The sequence below is a fragment of the Bufo bufo genome, chromosome 3, assembly GCF_905171765.1.
Source record: "Bufo bufo chromosome 3, aBufBuf1.1, whole genome shotgun sequence".
NCBI classification, from domain to species: domain Eukaryota; kingdom Metazoa; phylum Chordata; class Amphibia; order Anura; family Bufonidae; genus Bufo; species Bufo bufo.
The window spans coordinates 323949028-323964726 of NC_053391.1; the positions used below are offsets into that span (position 1 = coordinate 323949028).

General features: G+C 46.5%; 1 long non-coding RNA gene across 4 annotated transcripts; it reads left to right on the forward strand.

Annotated features, from left to right (window-relative positions):
* The first annotated feature begins 1110 nt into the window (after positions 1-1110).
* LOC120995270 lies at positions 1111-13614 on the forward strand. 4 transcript variants are annotated; one of them, XR_005777561.1, is made up of 4 exons: positions 1111-1620; positions 3647-4001; positions 9917-9977; positions 12119-13614. It is a non-coding gene; the product is annotated as an uncharacterized LOC120995270 (long non-coding RNA). The 4 variants fall into 4 exon arrangements; XR_005777560.1 differs by lacking the exon at positions 1111-1620 and having other exon boundaries at positions 3068-4001; positions 12119-12190; positions 12727-13614; XR_005777559.1 differs by lacking the exon at positions 1111-1620 and having other exon boundaries at positions 3068-4001; positions 12119-12190; positions 13295-13614.
* Positions 13615-15699: the final 2085 nt, after the last annotated feature.

The window sequence follows — 15699 nt, forward strand, 5'->3', positions numbered from 1 at the left end:
AGTGCCATCATGGCACTGTTTAGGGGAGGGGGGATCTGTGGATGGCACTGTTTAGGGGGGAGATCTGTGGATGGCACTGTTTAGGGGGGAGATCTGTGGATCGTTCCCTGTATTTAATGCAGTGTGTGTGTGTATATAATGCACACACTCTGCATTAAATACAGGGAGTCAGAGTCAGACTCCCATCAATCTGAGTCACCCTCTTGCAGATGTGTGTGTATAATGTAGAGTGTGTGCATTATGTACACATACACTCTGCATTATAGCTGCATTTCCCACCCTAGTCTTATACTCGAGTCAATAATTTTTCCCATTTTTTTGGGGGTAAAATTAGGGGCCTCGGCTTATATTTGGGTCGGCTTATACTAGAGTATATACGGTAGCTATTCCTCATGTACACACGCTATAAGATTAATGCAAAGTTTGTTAAAAGGTTAGGTACACTTTAAGGCAAAATGGCTGTGATTAGATTTGTTGGCATGAATATGTATTGCATAGTTGCCCATTGATTTTAGTGGGCACATGCAATATTTTATGCTTTACTTCAGGGAAAATGTGTACCTGCCAGAAACTTCCCTGGGTGATGAAAGACGATAGCCGCGGTCTCCAGCAGCCTTTTCACTGATCTGTAACCAGACCATGTGTGGGGACGTGTACTGTAGAAAGAAAGATTGCTGTTTTGATGGGATAACCTTTGTAACGTGCTTTGCAGTGAGAAGTAAGCAAATTTTTGAGGATCCTGACAAATTTTGCTTGAGAAGAATGAAAGGTGTAGAGCTATAGTTCTTTTCACTGTTGGCATCATGACTTCTGCTTTCTACAGAATCTATTTAAGAGCTGTTTTTACCCCCTATTGACATCCATCCATTTTTTCTTTACTGGATAGAGGAGTAAAGCGTGCTATGTTACTCTTACAGTCTAAATGCAATGGAAACCTGATGCAAATTTCTGAGCACTGCTTAGGTGCACTCTATTTATAAAAAGAAAGTTGGACAGGAGACTAGATGAAGTTAAAGATTTTGTCGCTAGTTTCCAGAATGAAAGAACTCTTTAGTGCTCAGAGTTTGAATGCTGGCAGCGTGACATAACACTTATGCAGATATCCAGATCTATTTAGTCAGTTATAATAAAGATAACTATACACATTAGTAAACGTATACCCTGAAATTTTAGTCTAGTCTGCCAACTATCTAATGGCCAAGGAGGCCTCCCAGCTAATTTTATTATTATTTTAAGAAGTGGAAAGAAAAGTTGCATGTTAAATTTCAACCTTGTCAAATCCTTGTTTTCCACTGGATAGGGGATAATTTCATTACCCGAATTCCCCTTTAATCTGTGGAATTTTAGAAAAACTGAAGTAAAACTAATCACAAATTGTCAATTTCTGTGTATTTAAAAAAATACACCATTTTAAGACCTACACTGAAAAAAAAGTTTACCAATATCAGTTTTCACACTGTCCACATTTTGTCTAATATGAGAATACTGTAGAGTTGGAAAAACATGATTATTTGTATTAACTCCTTCTTTTACCTAACTATCAGGAGAATCTGCTCTGAATGCTATGAATGGGGGTTTGCTAAACTACATTTTCAGTGAAGATTAGCGTTGGATTACTTGGTAAGACCTCTTTGTTCATGATTACACGCTAAACATTTCTCATACTAAACTAATATAGTCTTTCCTGCTTATGCCCTTTGAAAGGTTTTCCTGAAAAACACATTCACACCACAGTAGCCAGACTCTTGAGGTCAAAGAAATCAAACGTGGTGATGAAGCCCAACACAGGAAATGGGAAAAATACATGTCCCTAACTACCAGCTGGTGCACTTACTTTCCACTTTAGTTCATTTGAGCACCATACAGGACTACCTTATTCTGCCCCTGCACTTTGCTGTGCTGCATTTAGTAATTTGAAAGACACCCTTTACATTTCTGCTTTTGCATATATTAAACATCGTTTAAGGGTCCATTCACACGTCCGCAATTTCGTTCCGCATTTTGCGGAAACAGAATTGCGAACCCATTCATTTCTATGGGGCAGCACGATGTGCTGCCCGGATACGGAATTGCGAACCCGTACTTCCCGGCCCGCAATTCCGTTCCCGAAAAAATAGAACATGTCCTATTCTAGTCCGCAATTGCAGAGAAGAATAGGCATATTCTATTAGTGCCGGCAATGTGCGGTCCGTAAAATGCGGAACGCTCATTGCCGCTGTCTGTGTTTTGCGGATCCGTGGATCCACAAAACACACACGGATGTGTGAATGGACCCTAAATGTTGCAATTTACAATACTTAGTAGATGAAGAAACATTTTAAATTCCTTCTCTTCCCATTACTCAGGATTACCTGAATGTAATGATGGTTTTCACTTGACGATTCATTACGTCATTCTGGAGAAAAATAACTTGTCATCCACATGCATATGAGCAGTTAAGTGCACCAAATGTGGGCCGAAGCCACTCAGTGCACACTGCTTCCTCTGCCAGTCTTTCCCTCTCCTTGATTGATGGGGGCCTGGTTACTTGCCTGACCATGGTCAACGGGGAGGTTTGGGGGAAGGGGGACGACTGGCAGAGGAAGCAGGAGGAGCACCGTGGCTTAAAAGTGAATTTCCTGATAACAGGCTATTTAAAGGGGTTTTCCGAGATTTTGATACTGATCCTCTATCCTCAGGATAGGTCATCAGTTTCTGTTTGTTGATCTGTCAGCTGTTTAAGAGGGCACCAGCACTCCTGTGAGCGCTGTATATTGTATAGTGGGTGTGCTTAGCATCGTGCTCAGCACCATTCACTTTAATGGGGCTGAGCGCGATACCAAGCACAGCCACTATACACTTACGGCGATGTGCTTGGTAAACTGCGAGAAGGCTGCGGCGCTCACAGGAGCACCGGTGCCTTCTCAAACAGCTGAGGATAGGTAGTCTGTATCAAAATGTTGAAAAACCCTTCAACAGCACTGAGAACATTGTTAAAGATCATATCGCCATAAAAATATGCAGAAGGTACCGTATTCCCTTAGGGGGGGGGAAATGGCAGTGCATCCTATTATAAATACTATTCATTAGTACGCAGGAAGCATGTGGAGCGGTGACTGTAATGCTGCTAGTGCTGACTGTACTTGCTGCTCCCTACTCTTCTTCTGGGCCTCTCGCTGCACTGTGTCCTGACTGCGTGTAGTGTCAGGACGTAGCGCACGTAGGCATGCACTTATGACCTGACTTTGTGCGTCGTCATTTTACAGTGCAGCACAGGGCCTGGAAGATGATTAGGGAGTGGTGAGTGCAGGAAGAGCGCTCGGTCCAGAGCAGGAGAGGTGAGTTCCTTTTATATATTTTATATCTGATCTGAGGTCTGATGAGGATTGGGGTGGAGCGGTCTGATCTGCGGTCTAATAAAGTTGGGGGTTTGGTTCTGATCTGAGGTCTGAAAGTTTAGGGGTCTGATCTGAGGTCAGATGAAAAGTATTTTTTTTCTTATTTTCCTCCTCTAAAACCTAGGTGCATCTTTATAAAGTGAAAAATACAGTAATTGACAAAATGTTAAGGTACTCACCTTGGACAGAAATAAAGATATCTATGTTGAACTCATATTTCTGAAAACAAGTTGGTTTTCTTTGGTTAACAGTAATAGTGTATGTTACAGGAAAATGAACATTTAGATTCTTGCTCCTCTTCTTTACTGCCTAACAAATGATGATACAAGAGGATACAGTTCATGTCTATAGGAAGTATGGCTGGAACATGACAGTGCTGTCACTTTCTGCTCACCTATAGCTGCTCATCCTAGTAACTATTCCTAAATTTTTCTCTTACGGCAATTGGAAACTGAGGTTTTTATGATGCAAATTGTGCTAAGAAATAAGCAAAGCAAGTCTGCAGAGCCTTTTAATGTTAGACTTGTTTTAGGCTGTTCCATGTCCCCTGTTGCAGGTGAAGAGAACAGTTGTTAGAAGTGCCAAAAAGAAATCCTCCCTAAAACTTGCTGCTGTTAATCCCTGGTAAGTAAGACTTTTAGAAACTTGCCATGATCTCTCATTCAGTAAAGTAAACTTATACTAGAATTGCCTATTAAAACTAAAATGAGAAGCTTTTTTTCTCGCCCAATTCCTTGGGGGACACAGGAAACCATGGGTATAGCTCAACTCTCCAGGAGGCGTGACACTAAGTGAAAACTGTTAAGCCCCTCCTCCAGCAGCTATACCCTCAGCCTGGAGAGAGAGAGACTACCAGTTTTTGCTTAGTGTCCAAGGAGGCAAGACACTCCCTGCTCTGCAGGGCTGTTTTTTCTCCATTTTTTAATTTTTTTAATTTTAATTTTTTTATTTTTATTTTTCACAGGGACAACAGAGACGCCTGGACCTCTCTGTTTCTCCCGGGGTCGAGCTGCACCAGTGCCGGCCATCCGCACTGCTGCCTCCCCCACAGAAAACAAGGAGGACCAGGGCAGCCCAGCTCCCCTGCATCCCGCCAGCGTAAGGGTTCCCCGCATGCCAAGCCCCTCTCCAGCTTCCTGCGGTGCCAGTAGCTGAAGGGGCGACCCTGCTGGAATGGACAGAGGGTGAAGACTTCAGGATGGTGAGAGTGGCTGTTCCAGCCCTGCTCCCCCTAACCTCCCCCCCCCCCCCCCTCCCTTTCCTGCAAGCAAGGCCTCCTTTCACTGACGCTGAAGTTCTGGGGCTACAGAGAGCCCCCACTCCCTGAAGAGGGGCGATTATACAGCTGAACAGGCTCTGCTTCTCTCAGGGGCGAGAGACAGTAGGGGCAGGGGGAAAAGTGTCAGATCGCCGCAGATACATACAGCAGCGGCACCCAGAAAGCGCCGGCAGACTATGCCTGCCTCTGCATCGGGCAGCCGGCACCCTTTCACTACCGGCCGGCATCGCGACGGCCGCACAGCAGGTCGCTCTTCCTGCCGGTATCTCTCTGCGGTGGCATACCTAGTTACTGCGCCACAGACCGCCCCCTTCTCCATATGTATACATATTTACATGGGAATAATCAGCACCCTCCGGCCTTATATGTATTTAAATCGCGCTCGCAAACGAAGCAGGCAGGGGGCGGGGATTCGCTCCTCTTTTATCCCCGCCTTCTGGTCATCCCAGGAGACCAGCATATCACTGCTGCCGCTTCTTCCCTGAGGAGAGATCCTGTCCCTGTCCCTGCTCCTGCTGTTGGCTTCGGCTGACTGCCCTGAGGTCTTCGGTCTGGTAGGACTGCTAACCCCTTCCTAGTGCCAGAAACCCCTAGCCTGGACGGCCATACCATATTAGCCAACATGTCCGATCCCTCAGGGGCCTCTGGGCCCTGGTATCACGCCTGCACCGCCTGTGAAGCACCCTTTCCATGGGGGTAATCAGATCCGCATTGCTCTGCATGCCAGGTCCCAATACAGGGTCCGCCACTTGCTGTGCCGCCCCCTGTCCTCTTGGATCCTCCTGAATGGGCAAGATCCCTGTCCCAGGCCGTGGAAAGCCTCACTAATGTCGTGGGCCACACCCCCTGCCGTACCCTCCGGGTCCTCTACTTCGGCCGACCCGTCTGGGTGCCTCGCTCCCAGCGACGCCTCCAGGGCCCGGCACCCCCAGAAGCAGTCCAGGACTGAGTGCGTATCATCCTCGGATACATCCCTGTCACCTCCAAGGGTACGGTCTCAGTCGGGCCCCTCCTCCTCACAGGACATGCCCTCAGAGGGAGAATTAGTGAATTCGGATTGGGACATGGACTCGGCATTACCGTCCAAGCTGGCCTCTGCTGTGGACCATCTCATTAACAACATTCGTGACACCTTTAAAATTCACGATGACCCTCCCAGGTCTGACAAGACCGGTGTGTCCTTTTTCCGCCCAAGCAGGCGTCCACAGTATTCCCCCTCCATGCCGACTAAGGCTTGGTCTCGCCCTGATACCAGTTTTACCCCCCCTAAGAAGTTGGATATCTGTTATCTCTTCCCGGCGGATTGCATCTCCACTTGGGCGTCTCCGCCTAAGGTTGACCCTCCCGTGGCCCGCTTGTCTAAAAGCATGGCCAATCCTGTGGCGGACGGCTCCTCTCTTCAGTCTGCTGAGGACCGGCGCATGGAATCCCTTACAAAGACCTCCGGTTCAGCCCTCAGGCCGGTCTTTGCTTCCGCCTGGGCCGGAAAAGCGGTCTCGGAATGGGCTTCCCAGCTGGATCAGGAACTTTGGACGTCTCCATTCAGGACCTCCGTGCTTTAGCCCAGCTCGTTGTTCAGGCAGGGAAATTCATTTGTGAGGCCTCCCTTGATGCAGGTGCCCTCATGGCCCGTTCCTCTGCTCTGGCCATTTCAGCTAGGAGAGAACTTTGGCTAAAGGTTTGGAAGGCGGATGCTCCTTCCAAACGGTCGCTTGCTGGCCTTCTCTTCGCGGGCCCCCGCTTATTCGGGACCCACCAGGATGAGATCATTTCTGAGGCCACGGGGGTGGGGAGAAGAGCACCCCTCTTACCCAGCCTAGGACCAAGAGCACCACTCGAGGCCGTCCTGGTTTCTCTCGTTTTAGGTCCTCCCGCAGGGTCTCTGGCCCTCGATCCGTGTCCGGGCTGTCATCTAATTCTTCCCAGGATAGGCGTAAAAAGCCTTTTTTTCGGACTCAACCCTCCTGGCGTAAGTCCCAGCCTGCTCGCCCTCCCTCTGCCAAGCAGACCCCCGCCTGAAGGTGCGCCCCCACCCACCCGGGTCGGGGGGGACGACGACTCCTGTTCAGGGACGTCTGGCAGGCGCACGTCTCCGACGCCTGGGCTCTCGAACTTGTATCTTCCGGATACAAAATCGAATTTGCGTCTTTCCATCCGGTTCGCTTCTTTCGCTCCCGTGTCCCGAGGGACCCCCAGTGTGCTGCCGCCTTCTCAGAAGCCATTCGCACCCTTCTGGACAAAGGAGTGATCACTCCCGTTCCTCTAAGGGACCGATTCAAGGGGTTCTACTTTGAACCTTTTTGTGGTCTCCAAAAAAGAAGGTTCGGTAAGACCGATATTGGACCTCAAGCTGTTAAACCGTTTTCTCCGTCTTCGTCGGTTCAGGATGGAGTCCCTCAGATCCGTGGTGGCCTCTCTGGAAAAAGGGGAGTTTCTGTCATCTATCGACATCCGGGATGCTTAACTCTACGTCCCGATCGCTCGGTGTCACCAGCGTTTCCTTCGCTTTGCAGTGGGGAGCGACCATTATCAATTTGTCGCCCTCCCCTTCGGCCTGGCGACAGCTCCTCAGGTGTTCACAAAGATCCTTGCCCCTGTCCTTGCTCCGCGGGCGTTTTTCTACTTCCATACTTGTACGATCTGCCCTCCTTTTCCCAGACGTCCACCAGCGTGAACCTCACGCTGCAAACCCTGGAGCGGTTTGGTTGGATAATCAACCTTCCCAAGTCTTCGCTTACCCCATCCAGACAACTCGTCTTTCTGGGGATGCTACTGGATACAGAAGCGGTGGAGGTTCGGCTCCCACCGGAGAAGCGTCTGCTCCTTCACTGTTCGGTTCGGACCCTTCTTCTCCACCGCCGTCCGTCCTTCTGGTCCAGCATGCGGGTATTGGGACAGATGGTGTCCTGCTTCGAAGCGATTATTTTCGCGCAATATCACTCCCGCATCTTCCAGACGGCAATTCTGTCTGCCTGGGACAAGTCTACGGAGAGTCTGGACCGGCCCTTCCCCCTTCCTCACCATGCTCGGACCTCCCTCCTCTGGTGGTTACGGACCCCCCTCCAGGGAAAATCCTTTCTGCCGATGACCTGGTTGGTGGTTACCACCGATGCCAGTCTGCAGGGTTTGGGAGGGGGGGGGGGTTTCCTCCTCGGTCCGTCCAGGGCACTTGGTCTCCATCGGAGTCCAAACTGCCGATAAACATTCTGGAACTGAGGGCGATTCTCCTATCGCTCCGGCATTGGACTCCACTGCTTCGGGGCCATCCCTTCCGTGTCCAGTCGGACAACGCTACGGCTGTGGCGTATATAAATCATCAAGGGGGCACTCGCAGTTCAGCGGCTATGTGGGAAGTTTCTCACATCCTCCACTGGGCGGAAACTCATGTTCCGGCCCTGTCTGCAATTTACATTCTGGAGGTGGACAACTGGGCGGCGGACTTCCTCAGCCGGACGACTATCGACCCGGGCGAGTGGTCTCTGCATCCCGATGTGTTCGAGTCCATTTGCCTCCGTTGGGGTCGTCCGGATGTGGATCTCATGGCCTCCAGGTTCAACTTCCTGTCCAGATCCAAGGACCCGAGGGCGTACGGCGCCGACACTCTCCGTTCACGTAATTTTCCCTCCTGTACGTGTTTCCGCCCATCCCTCTTCTGCCACGGGTTCTCCGGAAAATCGCGTCAGAGGGCATGCCTACGATTCTGATAGCCCCGGATTGGCCTCGCCGGCCTTGGTACGCCGACCTAATGCTGCTCCTGGGAAATGTGCCTTGCCCGCTGCCTCTGAGAAGACCTCCTCTCTCAAGGGCCGATCTTCCACCAGCATTTAGGGTCGCTACGTTTAACGCCATGGGTATTGAGACCGCATTTTTAACACGACTGGGTTTTTCGGCGGATGTGGTTCGTACCATGATCCCCGCACGGAAGCCGGCCTCGTGCAGGATTTACTACTGGACTTGGCGGTCTTACCTGGGTTTTTGCGAAAATCTGGATGTTCATCCGCTTCGTTTTTCCCTTCCAACTGTCTTGTCTTTCTTGCAGTCTGGTCTGGACCTGGGTCTGAGTCTCAGCTCGTTAAAGGGTCAGGTCTCGGTGCTTTCCATTCTCTTCCAGCAGCCTTTGGCCCCTCTCAGACCTGTCCAAAACCTTTATCCAGGGAGTCGCTCACTCTGTTCCCCCGTATCGCTCCCCCATTCCGCCCTGGGACCTTAATCTTGTGCTCTCAGCGCTCCAGTCTACCCCCTTGCGGAGGGTTTCTCTTCGCCTTTTGTCCTGTAAGGTCTTTTTCCTTGTGGCCATTACGTCCCTTCGACGGGTGTCTGAATTGGCGGCACTTTCTTGCACGGAGCCCCTTTTGGTCTTCCACCAGGATAAGGCTGTTCTCTGTCCGGTTCCTTCCGAAGGTGGTCTCCGCCTTTCACCTCAATGAGGACATCGTCCTCCCTTCCCTTTGTCCGTCTCCTTCTCATCCTCGAGAACGGGAGCTTCACCGCCTGGATGTTGTTAGGGCCCTGAAGATTTACCTGGAAGTCACCGGACCCTTTCGGCGCACGGACTCTCTCTTTGTGGTTCCGGAGGGTCCGGGGTGTCTATTGCCTGCTTCATCAAGATGGCTATCGCCGAGGCATACCGCGCCAAGGGCAAGGAGACGCCTTTTGGTGTTACCGCTCATTCGACCAGAGCGGTCGGTGCCTCTTGGGCTCAGAGGCATCGGGCTTCGGCGGAACAACTGTGTAAGGCGGCCACATGGTCTTCACCAAGTTCTACAGGGTGAACACCTATGCATCGGCAGATGCTGCTTTGGGCCGCCTGGTCTTGCAGGCGGTGGTTTCTTGATACCTCCGGTGGTTTCGCCTTGGGCTGTAGTCCCTCCCCTCTTGGACTGCTCTCGAGGAATTGGGTGAGAAAACGAGATTTTTGTATAACTTACCAGTAAAATCTCTTACTCGCTCTTCCTTGGGGGACATAGCACCCACCCATTGTTCTGGTTTACCGTTACGGTTTAATTGCCCCTGTCGGGTAGTTGACTTGTTTGGTTTTACATGGTTGGTCATTGCCTTTCTTTCACTACTTGGACACGCAACTGGTAGTCTCTCTCTCCAGGTGAGGGTATAGCTGCTGGAGGAGGGGCTTAACAGTTTTCACTTAGTGTCACGCCTCCTAGGGAGTTGAGCTATACCCATGGTTTCCTGTGTCCCCCAAGGAAGAGTGAGAAAGAGATTTTACTGGTAAGTTATACAAAAATCTCGTTTTTTTTCATAGATGTGACACACATTATTAACTCGAAGACTTGTCAAATATACAAGAGTAATATGATTTTCAGGTAAATATGAAGTAAATGTGAAAAATTGTGATTTGGCCTCATGAATTTAATTGTAATTGCAAATTGGCCTTCATGTTCCATAATGGATCTCCTTTCCTGACATGGGGTCTTTGTGCATGCGGCCACATTATGGCTCTGCACAGAAGCTGTAAATACGCTGAAGCAGATGGGATCACTTCCCATTATGTCATATTGGTAAAGACTTCAACTTATGCTCTACGTTATATGATAAAGTTTTGGGGGTCACTTATTAAGACCAGTGTTTTAGACGCCGATCTTAATAACCCCTTGCGCTGGAGGTGGATCTGCCAGTTTTGTACAGGCACTAACCTCTACACACCTTCGGTGCATCCACTGCTATTTCAAATGTGTAGCTGGCTTAAATTTAGACCATTTTCTACGCCTAAAACAGGCGTGGAAAATGATAAATGAGACAAGTCTGCCAGCCCGTCTCAAACCACGCCCCCACCCTTTTATTTTTATTTTTTATAGACCTGGTATGAGTGAGGAACCTATTTTTGTAGGGCCAAGTTCAGTTCTGAAGTGTCTTGAATGGGACACATATATTTTTACAAATCCATCATAAATCACCCCTTTTAAAAAAAATTGCACTAAGTACTTAGGAAGTTTGTTAACCCTTTGAGTGTTTCACAAGCATTAGCCTAAAATGGAGGTGAAATTTAAACACGTTTATTTTAGCAGGTTGTCAATATTCCAATTTAGTATATCTGTAAAGAACAGATTGCAAATACAGGAATGTAATTAAAGCGCATACAAACAGCACTTACACTATATGGAAAAACATATTGGGACACTCCTCTTAACCCTTTTGTTATGGCGCTGGAGCAAAGTGCAAACATGCCGATAGCTGTCATTAAAGCCTTTTAGATGCAGTGATTAAGTGAGATAACTGCATCTAAGGGTCCATTCACATGTCCGTAACGTGTTTTGCGGATCCACGGATCCGCAAAACATGGACACTGCAATGTGCGTTCCGCATTCTGCGGACTGGACATCACCAGCACTAATAGAATATGCCTAATCTTGTTCGCAATTGCGGACAAGAATAGGACATGTTCTATTTTTTTCGGGAACAGAATTGCGGAGCCGGAAGTGCAGGTCCGCAATTCCGTATCCGGGCAGCACATCGTGCTGCCCCATAGAAATGAATGAGTCCGCAATTTGCGGAACGAAATTGCGGATGTGTGAATGGAGCCTAAAGGTTGAAACATTTTTGTATGCTCAAATACAAGCTTTAAAATCTTAAATTGAAAAAAAACTTAAATATATACAAAAATTGTAAAAAAAATATTAACGTTTAAATCGACTTCCTTTCTGTAGACTAAAAAAAATACATAAACAACAAACTATATAAACATATCATGGGCATCACCGTGTCCGAAAACATTAAAATATTTTTCCAATACGGCGAATGGCGTAAAAGAAAAAAGGGTCAAAATGCCCAATTTGCCATATTTTTTTTTTATTGCTTCTCCCAAAAATGTAATAAAATGTGATCAAAAAGTCACAAACTCCAAAATGGTGTAAAATTTTTTAAAATAAATACTATAGGTTGTCCTGACCAAAAATTTGCCCAAACACAGCTTAGTAGATATAACTATAAAAAAAAGTTATGGGGGGGTCACAATATTTTTCTAAGTTTTACATTTATATTTAGACATAAACCTATACATATGTGGTATCGTTGTAATCATACTGAACCAGAGAATGAAGAGCATGGGTCAGTTTTGCCGCAAAGGGAACGCCGTGGGGACAAAACCTGTAATACACTGGGGGAATTGCGTTTTTTTTTTTTTCCTGCTTCCCACTAAATTGTATGCCATATTAATGGTAGCATTAGAAATTATAACGTGTCCTACAAAAAAACAAGCCCTCATACAGCTATGTGAACGGAAAAATAAAAAAGTTATGGCTCAAGGAAGATGGGGAAGAAAGATGAAAACGCAAAAACAAAAAACTCTGGTATCCTAAGGGTTAATCATTGAATTCCGCTGTTTCATTCAGTCCTATTGCCACAGGTGTATAACATCCAGCACCTAGCCATGCAGTCTATACATTGTGAAATTTTTGTTTCAATATAAAGAACTCTGCAACAAGTCATTACATTTCTTCCCTCCTAGATGTTTCATGATCAGCTATGGATGTCATTACTGCAAAGTGGAAGCGTATAAGACCACAGCAACTCAGACCAGGTAAAGTTATAGAATTGGGTCATCGAGTGCTGAGGCACCAACGCTCTGCTGACTCAATAACCTCTGGAATTAACCTCCTGTTAGCCAGCAGGTTTTCATAGCTGAGCAACTTTAATGTAAGCCTTACATCACCAAACACTGGATAGAGTGGAACACTGAACTCTGGAACAGTGCTCTGTAAATATGGAAATATGTTCTGTGGTGTGACAAAACAACACTTTACTATCTGGCAGTCTGATGGACGAGTCTGTATTTGGCAAATGCTTGGAGAACGTTACCTGTGTGACAGCATTGTGCCAACTGTAAAGTTTGGTGGAAGAGGTATATTGCTGTGAGATTTATATTTCAGGGGTGGGCCTAAGCCCCTAATTTCACTGGAATTCTTAGAGCTTATTCGGGAATTAATATTGATGATGTTTATAGGTCCTCAATATTTCCCGGATTAACCCTTGAATATGTCGGCATACAATAGACAATTGTATACTTCAGACTTTGTGGGAACAGTTTGGGGAAGACACTTTTTTTTTTTGTTCCAGTGTGACTGTACTCCTGTGCACAAAGCAGAGTTTGGTGTGGAAGAACATGACTAACCCATACAGAGCAATGAACTCCATCCTCTTGAACACCTTTGGGATGAACTAGAACAGAGATTGTAATCCAGGCCCTCTCTTCCAACATCAGTGTCAGACATCACATCTCTTCTGGCTGAATGGGCAAACCTTCTCAAACACACCAAAATCTTGTAGAAAGCCTTCTCAGAAGAGTGGAAGCACTTCATAAATGTGTCACAAAAGTGATCTACACTGAAATTCTGGCCAAATTTTCACTCCAAATCTGTAGGTGGCGCTGGAATGCACAGTGCTGATTAAGTCGCAAAATGTATGTGCAGATGGCCCTAAAAAGTTGTAAAGCCCCTAACTGCAACATTGATAAATTCCCTCCAAAAAGTTTAACTTTTTAGTTCTGGGATCCATTTTAAATTTGTTTAGCTTGGCACTCTGCCTTAAATGCCGAAATGTTGTCTGAGACCTGATGCGAGAAATTGTACATAGTATGTTCTATCTTTGTTACACCAGTTCTTAATTTGTCTTTTTGTTTTTACAGGTTCTTGAATTTGACATTTTAAAGGAGTGGCGTATTCTATGCGCAGGTCAGAGGAGAAAGCTACTGCAAAAAGTGGCTGTGGAGGACTCTCCTTGTGCACAATAATACAATGCTTATTGCTGCAGGACAAATATGTGTCAGTCCGCAGTTTTCACTGGCAAAAACAGTTCACTCTTCATTGAGGTTTTTGCCAAATCCCATTCACATGCTGCAGAAAGATTTTTTATTTTTGTGGAAATTGACTTTTTTTTTTTTAATCCTTATATCACTTGTTTCTGATTTTCACCATGTATTTTACCCTCTGCTGTATGAATGAGATCAGGAGCTTTCAAACGCTAACAAAATAAAGTTTTTAAATAAGTTAACAATATTTTGGACTGTCTTTTCTATTAAATAAAACTACTACCAACACATCTCTTCTGTGGCATACTCTTGCTCTGTTTCTCATCTTTCATTATGTAGCCTGTTATAGTGCAGTTTACCATTTTGTATGCTGGTACCAGTAAAAGGGTTTGTGTAAATTCCCTCTTCCAGTCCAGCAGCAACCAGTGCCAGTGTGATTGCAAAGAGCACAGAAAAGTGCAAGCAGTGCAGGGAAGCTACATGCAAGTCCACTTTAATCCATGTCTGTTTATGGGCCCATCAGTGTGTTATACTGTAAACAGCTTCTAGGAGCTCAGCCCTGGGAAGGGGGGTTTGGGGTAGACATATGCCTTGGGCTTGTGCCCCTGATGTTTTAAGATCCTAGCAATGCCACTGATGAGAAATTTTTCTACCGGGCTAGTTCTCCCTGGTGTAATTAGTTTGCGGGCACTACAATGTGTGGGTTTTGCCTGTCAGACATCCACGAGTGCTGTGAGGGATCAATGTTTGTAACGGTACATTCACACGACCGTATGTGTTTTGCAGTCTGCAATGCAGAATGCACACGGCCAGCCCTATGATGGAAATGCCTATAAGAATAGGACAAGCTCTATCTTTTTTTGCGGGGCCGCGGAACGGAAGTATGGATGTGGACAGCGCACGGGAATTAAGAAAATGAAAATACTTAAATATTACTTCATTATAAATATATTTCCAAATAACTTACATTTAGTTATAATGGCTAGTTTTGTCTGGGGAGCAATCATTAGGAGAAACAAAATGGCCGCTGCCCTATTAGTACACACAAAACCTGTCCTAATCACACAGCAGTCTTGGCAACCACGGGCGAATCTAAATTCCACTCTGTCACAAGGGGAATAGAGAGACAAGAGAAGAGGGTGGGGGGCGCACAATAGGGTAGTACGTTCAATACAAAAAAATTTGATTGAAAGATAAGGGTGCTCACCTTTTAGGCCTTTAGGATCCAGGAATGCAGCCGCAAAAGAAGTATCTTTGGGATCGGGTGCCCAATCCCCCAAAGGGTGCTTATAGTAGAGGAAATTCTGATCAGGCGCAAAATCACTGGTTCAAGCAGGTCTCTGTCGGTGAATCTTCTTTATTTACATAATAAGCATATGTGCATAGAACAACGCGTTTCGGGGCTCAAAGTGTCCCCTTCATCAGGTTAATATGTAGTCACATATGTAGGGTGACTGTAAAGGGGGAATATTAATCGACAATATTTATGCAAATATCGATAATTAATATTCATAAATGGGAGGAGCCGTCTATTGATAACTCCGCCCATTTATACCTTTATATAATAATAACACACAATACCTTCGCTATACTTTACACTGATCACTATGCTAGCTGCATGCGCCTTACTAAACTATCGCCAATAACCACACGCCACACAGATAGTTATAAACCAAACACAGTATTTATTACTAACAATACACTACGCACGCAATACTAACAATACACTACGCACGCAGTACACTACAATACAGCACTAAATATACAGTCCTAAACTACACTACACGTTCCCAATTCCACCCATGAACTAACTAGACAATTCACACATACAAGTAATATTAACATTGTAATAATACATTCATACACACAAATATCAGTAACCCATCCGCCTGACTAATCACTGTCCCTATGGGGTACGGCGACGGTTAATGGTGGCCTCACAGGGGTGTAAACCGACCACAAACACAAAGGGTTAACAATAGGGATAATATCAGAACTGTACAGCAATGCAAGGGTGAATATCCTGCAAGTGTACAGTGGGAAGGGGGGGGGGGGTGTGGCAGGGTTAGAGCAGGGGTTACCACCAGGGGTTAATCAGGGTAGGGAAAGGGTTACACGGTGGAGCAAGGGTTTGGGGGATCAGGGTGTCCAGTAACATGGCAAGGGTAAGGGGTTACAGGACCAGGGGTGATATGTGAGGGGTAGGTAGGGGCTACACAGGTATACTTAGGCCTTATCCAGGTGGTCATCATGAAGCTGCTCTCTCCCCTGCATCTCTGAAT